The sequence below is a fragment of the Camellia sinensis genome, chromosome 10, assembly GCF_055761805.1.
Source record: "Camellia sinensis isolate YWXY chromosome 10, ASM5576180v1, whole genome shotgun sequence".
Classification (NCBI taxonomy): domain Eukaryota; kingdom Viridiplantae; phylum Streptophyta; class Magnoliopsida; order Ericales; family Theaceae; genus Camellia; species Camellia sinensis.
Window position 1 is genome coordinate 185583836 of NC_138970.1, and position 9745 is coordinate 185593580.

Consider the following 9745-nt stretch of genomic DNA (forward strand, 5'->3'; position numbering starts at 1 on the left):
GATATGTAAATACGGGGTTTCCATACCATTTCTTGCGCATTACGGTTCGAACACTCGAACACCTATGCGGATTCTCCTGCACAGTGGCAGATATGTAAATACGGGATTTACATACCATTTCTTGCGCAATACGGTTCGAACACTCGAACACCTATACGGATTCTCCTACACAGTGGCAGATATGTAAATACGGGGTTTACATACCATTTCTTGCGCATTACGGTTCGAACACTCGAACACCTATACGGATTCTCCTGCACAGTGGCAGATATGTAAATACGGGGTTTCCATACCATTTCTTGCGCATTACGGTTCGAACACTCGAACACCTATGCGGATTCTCCTGCACAGTGGCAGATATGTAAATACGGGATTTACATACCATTTCTTCCGCAATCCGGTTCGAACGCTCGAACACCTATACGGATTTTCCTGCACAGTGGCAGAAATGTAAATACGGGGTTTACATACCATTTCTTGCGCATTACGGTTCGAACACTCGAACACCTATACGGATTCTCCTGCACAGTGGCAGATATGTAAATATTGGGTTTACATACCATTTCTTGCGCATTACGGTTCGAACACTCGAACACCTATACGGATTATCCTGCACAGTGGCAGATATGTAAATACGGGGTTTCCATACCATTTCTTGCGCATTACGGTTCGAACACTCGAACACCTATGCGGATTCTCCTGCACAGTGGCAGATATGTAAATACGGGATTTACATACCATTTCTTCCGCAATCCGGTTCGAACGCTCGAACACCTATACGGATTTTCCTGCACAGTGGCAGATATGTAAATACGGGGTTTACATACCATTTCTTGCGCATTACGGTTCGAACACTCGAACACCTATACGGATTCTCCTGCACAGTGGCAGATATGTAAATACGGGGTTTCCATACCATTTCTTGCGCATTACGGTTCGAACACTCGAACACCTATGCGGATTCTCCTGCACAGTGGCAGATATGTAAATACGGGATTTACATACCATTTCTTGCGCAATACGGTTCGAACATTCGAACACCTATACGGATTCTCCTACACAGTGGCAGATATGTAAATACGGGGTTTCCATACCATTTCTTGCGCATTACGGTTCGAACACTCGAACACCTATACGGATTCTCCTGCACAGTGGCAGATATGTAAATACGGAGTTTCCATACCATTTCTTGCGCATTACGGTTCGAACACTCGAACACCTATGCGGATTCTCCTGCACAGTGGCAGATATGTAAATACGGGATTTACATACCATTTCTTGCGCAATACGGTTCGAACATTCGAACACCTATACGGATTCTCCTACACAGTGGCAGATATGTAAATACGGGGTTTCCATACCATTTCTTGCGCATTACGGTTCGAACACTCGAACACCTATACGGATTCTCCTGCACAGTGGCAGATATGTAAATACGGGGTTTCCATACCATTTCTTGCGCATTACGGTTCGAACACTCGAACACCTATGCGGATTCTCCTGCACAGTGGCAGATATGTAAATACGGGATTTACATACCATTTCTTCCGCAATCCGGTTCGAACGCTCGAACACCTATACGGATTTTCCTGCACAGTGGCAGATATGTAAATACGGGGTTTACATACCATTTCTTGCGCATTACGGTTCGAACACTCGAACACCTATACGGATTCTCCTGCACAGTGGCAGATATGTAAATACGGGGTTTACATACCATTTCTTGCGCATTACGGTTCGAACACTCGAACACCTATACGGATTATCCTGCACAGTGGCAGATATGTAAATACGGGGTTTCCATACCATTTCTTGCGCATTACGGTTCGAACACTCGAACACCTATGCGGATTCTCCTGCACAGTGGCAGATATGTAAATACGGGATTTACATACCATTTCTTCCGCAATCCGGTTCGAACGCTCGAACACTTATACGGATTTTCCTGCACAGTGGCAGATATGTAAATACGGGGTTTACATACCATTTCTTGCGCATTACGGTTCGAACACTCGAACACCTATACGGATTCTCCTGCACAGTGGCAGATATGTAAATACGGGGTTTCCATACCATTTCTTGCGCATTACGGTTCGAACACTCGAACACCTATGCGGATTCTCCTGCACAGTGGCAGATATGTAAATACGGGATTTACATACCATTTCTTGCGCAATACGGTTCGAACATTCGAACACCTATACGGATTCTCCTACACAGTGGCAGATATGTAAATACGGGGTTTCCATACCATTTCTTGCGCATTACGGTTCGAACACTCGAACACCTATACGGATTCTCCTGCACAGTGGCAGATATGTAAATACGGAGTTTCCATACCATTTCTTGCGCATTACGGTTCGAACACTCGAACACCTATGCGGATTCTCCTGCACAGTGGCAGAAATGTAAATACGGGATTTACATACCATTTCTTGCGCAATACGGTTCGAACATTCGAACACCTATACGGATTCTCCTACACAGTGGCAGATATGTAAATACGGGGTTTCCATACCATTTCTTGCGCATTACGGTTCGAACACTCGAACACCTATACGGATTCTCCTGCACAGTGGCAGATATGTAAATACGGGGTTTCCATACCATTTCTTGCGCATTACGGTTCGAACACTCGAACACCTATGCGGATTCTCCTGCACAGTGGCAGATATGTAAATACGGGATTTACATACCATTTCTTCCGCAATCCGGTTCGAACGCTCGAACACCTATACGGATTTTCCTGCATAGTGGCAGATATGTAAATACGGGGTTTACATACCATTTCTTGCACATTACGGTTCGAACACTCGAACACCTATACGGATTCTCCTGCACAGTGGCAGATATGTAAATACGGGGTTTACATACCATTTCTTGCGCATTACGGTTCGAACACTCGAACACCTATACGGATTATCCTGCACAGTGGCATATATGTAAATACGGGGTTTCCATACCATTTCTTGCGCATTACGGTTCGAACACTCGAACACCTATGCGGATTCTCCTGCACAGTGGCAGATATGTAAATACGGGATTTACATACCATTTCTTCCGCAATCCGGTTCGAACGCTCGAACACCTATACGGATTTTCCTGCACAGTGGCAGATATGTAAATACGGGGTTTACATACCATTTCTTGCGCATTACGGTTCGAACACTCGAACGCCTATACGGATTCTCCTGCACAGTGGCAGATATGTAAATACGGGGTTTACATACCATTTCTTGCGCATTACGGTTCGAACACTCGAACACCTATACGGATTATCCTGCACAGTGGCAGATATGTAAATACGGGGTTTCCATACCATTTCTTGCGCATTACGGTTCGAACACCCGAACACCTATGCGGATTCTCCTGCACAGTGGCAGATATGTAAATACGGGATTTACATACCATTTCTTCCGCAATCCGGTTCGAACGCTCGAACACCTATACGGATTTTCCTGCACAGTGGCAGATATGTAAATACGGGGTTTACATACCATTTCTTGCGCATTACGGTTCGAACACTCGAACACCTATACGGATTCTCCTGCACAGTGGCAGATATGTAAATACGGGGTTTCCATACCATTTCTTGCGCATTACGGTTCGAACACTCGAACACCTATGCGGATTCTCCTGCACAGTGGCAGATATGTAAATACGGGATTTACATACCATTTCTTGCGCAATACGGTTCGAACATTCGAATACCTATACGGATTCTCCTACACAGTGGCAGATATGTAAATACGGGGTTTCCATACCATTTCTTGCGCATTACGGTTCGAACACTCGAACACCTATACGGATTCTCCTGCACAGTGGCAGATATGTAAATACGGAGTTTCCATACCATTTCTTGCGCATTACGGTTCGAACACTCGAACACCTATGCGGATTCTCCTGCACAGTGGCAGATATGTAAATACGGGATTTACATACCATTTCTTGCGCAATACGGTTCGAACATTCGAACACCTATACGGATTCTCCTACACAGTGGCAGATATGTAAATACGGGGTTTCCATACCATTTCTTGCGCATTACGGTTCGAACACTCGAACACCTATACGGATTCTCCTGCACAGTGGCAGATATGTAAATACGGGGTTTCCATACCATTTCTTGCGCATTACGGTTCGAACACTCGAACACCTATGCGGAATCTCCTGCACAGTGGCAGATATGTAAATACGGGATTTACATACCATTTATTCCGCAATCCGGTTCGAACGCTCGAACACCTATACGGATTTTCCTGCACAGTGGCAGATATGTAAATACGGGGTTTACATACCATTTCTTGCGCATTACGGTTCGAACACTCGAACACCTATACGGATTCTCCTGCACAGTGGCAGATATGTAAATACGGGGTTTACATACCATTTCTTGCGCATTACGGTTCGAACACTCGAACACCTATACGGATTATCCTGCACAGTGGCAGATATGTAAATACGGGGTTTCCATACCATTTCTTGCGCATTACGGTTCGAACACTCGAACACCTATGCGGATTCACCTGCACAGTGGCAGATATGAAAATACGGGATTTACATACCATTTCTTGCGCAATCCGGTTCGAACACTCGAACACCTATACGGATTTTCCAGCACAGTGGCAGATATGTAAATACGGGGTTTACATACCATTTCTTGCGCATTACGGTTCGAACACTCGAACACCTATACGGATTCTCCTACACAGTGGCAGATATGTAAATACGGGATTTACATACCATTTCTTGCGCAATCCGGTTCGAACACTCGAACACCTATACGGATTTTCCTGCACAGTGGCAGATATGTAAATACGGGTTTTCCATACCATTTCTTGCGCATTACGGTTCGAACACTCGAACACCTATACAGATTCTCCTGCACAGTGGCAGATATGTAAATACGGGGTTTCCATACCATTTCTTGCGCATTACGGTTCGAACACTCGAACACCTATGCGGATTCTCCTGCACAGTGGCAGATATGTAAATACGGGATTTACATACCATTTCTTGCGCAATACGGTTCGAACACTCGAACACCTATACGGATTCTCCTACACAGTGGCAGATATGTAAATACGGGGTTTCCATACCATTTCTTGCGCATTACGGTTCGAACACTCGAACACCTATACGGATTCTCCTGCACAGTGGCAGATATGTAAATACGGGGTTTCCATACCATTTCTTGCGCATTACGGTTCGAACACTCGAACACCTATGCGGATTCTCCTGCACAGTGGCAGATATGTAAATACGGGATTTACATACCATTTCTTGCGCAATCCGGTTCGAACACTCGAACACCTATACGGATTTTCCATCACAGTGGCAGATATGTAAATACGGGGTTTACATACCATTTCTTGCGCATTACGGTTCGAACACTCGAACACCTATACGGATTCTCCTGCACAGTGGCAGATATGTAAATATGGGGTTTACATACCATTTCTTGCGCATTACGGTTCGAACATTCGAACACCTATACGGATTCTCCTGCACAGTGGCAGATATGTAAATACGGGGTTTACATACCATTTCTTGCGCATTACGGTTCGAACACTCGAACACCTATACGGATTATCCTGCACAGTGGCAGATATGTAAATACGGGGTTTCCATACCATTTCTTGCGCATTACGGTTCGAACACTCGAACACCTATGCGGATTCTCCTGCACAGTGGCAGATATGAAAATACGGGATTTACATACCATTTCTTGCGCAATCCGGTTCGAACACTCGAACACCTATACGGATTTTCCTGCACAGTGGCAGATATGTAAATACGGGGTTTACATACCATTTCTTGCGCATTACGGTTCGAACACTCGAACACCTATACGGATTCTCCTGCACAGTGGCAGATATGTAAATACGGGATTTACATACCATTTCTTGCGCAATCCGGTTCGAACACTCGAACACCTATACGGATTTTCCTGCACAGTGGCAGATATGTAAATACGGGGTTTCCATACCATTTCTTGCGCATTACGGTTCGAACACTCGAACACCTATACAGATTCTCCTGCACAGTGGCAGATATGTAAATACGGGGTTTCCATACCATTTCTTGCGCATTACGGTTCGAACACTCGAACACCTATGCGGATTCTCCTGCACAGTGGCAGATATGTAAATACGGGATTTACATACCATTTCTTGCGCAATACGGTTCGAACACTCGAACACCTATACGGATTCTCCTACACAGTGGCAGATATGTAAATACGGGGTTTCCATACCATTTCTTGCGCATTACGGTTCGAACACTCGAACACCTATACGGATTCTCCTGCACAGTGGCAGATATGCAAATACGGGGTTTCCATACCATTTCTTGCGCATTACGGTTCGAACACTCGAACACCTATGCGGATTCTCCTGCACAGTGGCAGATATGTAAATACGGGATTTACATACCATTTCTTCCGTAATCCGGTTCGAACGCTCGAACACCTATACGGATTTTCCTGCACAGTGGCAGATATGTAAATACGGGGTTTACATAACATTTCTTGCGCATTACGGTTCGAACACTCGAACACCTATACGGATTCTCCTGCACAGTGGCAGATATGTAAATACGGGGTTTACATACCATTTCTTGCGCATTACGGTTCGAACACTCGAACACCTATACGGATTATCCTGCACAGTGGCAGATATGTAAATACGGGGTTTCCATAACATTTCTTGCGGATTACGGTTCGAACACTCGAACACCTATGCGGATTCTCCTGCACAGTGGCAGATATGTAAATACGGGATTTACATACCATTTCTTCCGCAATCCGGTTCGAACGCTCGAACACCTATACGGATTTTCCTGCACAGTGGCAGATATGTAAATACGGGGTTTACATACCATTTCTTGCGCATTACGGTTCGAACACTCGAACACCTATACGGATTCTCCTGCACAGTGGCAGATATGTAAATACGGGGTTTCCATACCATTTCTTGCGCATTACGGTTCGAACACTCGAACACCTATGCGGATTCTCCTGCACAGTGGCAGATATGTAAATACGGGATTTACATACCATTTCTTGCGCAATACGGTTCGAACATTCGAACACCTATACGGATTCTCCTACACAGTGGCAGATATGTAAATACGGGGTTTCCATACCATTTCTTGCGCATTACGGTTCGAACACTCGAACACCTATACGGATTCTCCTGCACAGTGGCAGATATGTAAATACGGAGTTTCCATACCATTTCTTGCGCATTACGGTTCGAACACTCGAACACCTATGCGGATTCTCCTGCACAGTGGCAGATATGTAAATACGGGATTTACATACCATTTCTTGCACAATACGGTTCGAACATTCGAACACCTATACGGATTCTCCTACACAGTGGCAGATATGTAAATACGGGGTTTCCATACCATTTCTTGCGCATTACGGTTCGAACACTCGAACACCTATACGGATTCTCCTGCACAGTGGCAGATATGTAAATACGGGATTTCCATACCATTTCTTGCGCATTACGGTTCGAACACTCGAACACCTATGCGGATTCTCCTGCACAGTGGCAGATATGTAAATACGGGATTTACATACCATTTCTTGCGCAATCCGGTTCGAACGCTCGAACACCTATACGGATTTTCCTGCACAGTGGCAGATATGTAAATACGGGGTTTACATACCATTTCTTGCGCATTACGGTTCGAACACTCGAACACCTATACAGATTCTCCTGCACAGTGGCAGATATGTAAATACGGGGTTTACATACCATTTCTTGCGCATTACGGTTCGAACACTCGAACACCTATACGGATTATCCTGCACAGTGGCAGATATGTAAATACGGGGTTTCCATACCATTTCTTGCGCATTACGGTTCGAACACTCGAACACCTATGCGGATTCACCTGCACAGTGGCAGATATGAAAATACGGGATTTACATACCATTTCTTGCGCAATCCGGTTCGAACACTCGAACACCTATACGGATTTTCCTGCACAGTGGCAGATATGTAAATACGGGGTTTACATACCATTTCTTGCGCATTACGGTTCGAACACTCGAACACCTATACGGATTCTCCTGCACAGTGGCAGATATGTAAATACGGGATTTACATACCATTTCTTGCGCAATCCGGTTCGAACACTCGAACACCTATACGGATTTTCCTGCACAGTGGCAGATATGTAAATACGGGGTTTCCATACCATTTCTTGCGCATTACGGTTCGAACACTCGAACACCTATACAGATTCTCCTGCACAGTGGCAGATATGTAAATACGGGGTTTCCATACCATTTCTTGCGCATTACGGTTCGAACACTCGAACACCTATGCGGATTCTCCTGCACAGTGGCAGATATGTAAATACGGGATTTACATACCATTTCTTGCGCAATACGGTTCGAACACTCGAACACCTATACGGATTCTCCTACACAGTGGCAGATATGTAAATACGGGGTTTCCATACCATTTCTTGCGCATTACGGTTCGAACACTCGAACACCTATACGGATTCTCCTGCAAAGTGGCAGATATGTAAATACGGGGTTTCCATACAATTTCTTGCGCATTACGGTTCGAACACTCGAACACCTATGCGGATTCTCCTGCACAGTGGCAGATATGTAAATACGGGATTTACATACCATTTCTTGCGCAATCCGGTTCGAACACTCGAACACCTATACGGATTTTCCATCACAGTGGCAGATATGTAAATACGGGGTTTACATACCATTTCTTGCGCATTACGGTTCGAACACTCGAACACCTATACGGATTCTCCTGCACAGTGGCAGATATGTAAATAAGGGGTTTACATACCATTTCTTGCGCATTACGGTTCGAACATTCGAACACCTATACGGATTCTCCTGCACAGTGGCAGATATGTAAATACGGGATTTACATACCATTTCTTGCGCAACACGGTTCGAACACTCGAACACCAATACGGATTCTCCTGCACAGTGGCAGATATGTAAATACGGGGTTTCCATACCATTTCTTGCGCAATACGGTTCGAACACTCGAACACCTATACAGATTTTCCTGCACAGTGGCAGATATGTAAATACGGGGTTTCCATACCATTTCTTGCGCATTACGGTTCGAACACATGAACACCTTTACGGATTCTCCTACACAGTGGCTGATATGTAAATACGGGGTTTACATACCATTTCTTGCGCAACACGGTTCGAACACTCGAACACCTATACGGATTCTCCTGCACAGTGGCAGATATGTAAATACGGGGTTTACATACCACTTCTTGCGCAACACGGTTCGAACACTCGAACACCTATACGGATTCTTCTGCATAGTGGCAGATATGTAAATACGGGGTTTACATACCATTTCTTGCGCAATACGGTTCGAACACTCGAACACCTATACGGATTTTCCTACACAGTGGCAGATATGTAAATACGGGGTTTCCATACCATTTCTTGCGCATTACGGTTTGAACACTCGAACACCTTTACGGATTCTCCTGCACAGTGGCAGATATGTAAATACGGGGTTTACATACCATTTCTTGCGCATTACGGTTCGAACACTCGAACACCTATACGGATTCTCCTGCACAGTGACAGATATGTAAATACGGGGTTTCCATACCATTTCTTGCGCATTACGGTTCGAACACTCGAACACCTATGCGGATTCTCCTGCACAGTGGCAGATATGTAAATACGGGATTTACATACCATTTCTTGCGCAATACG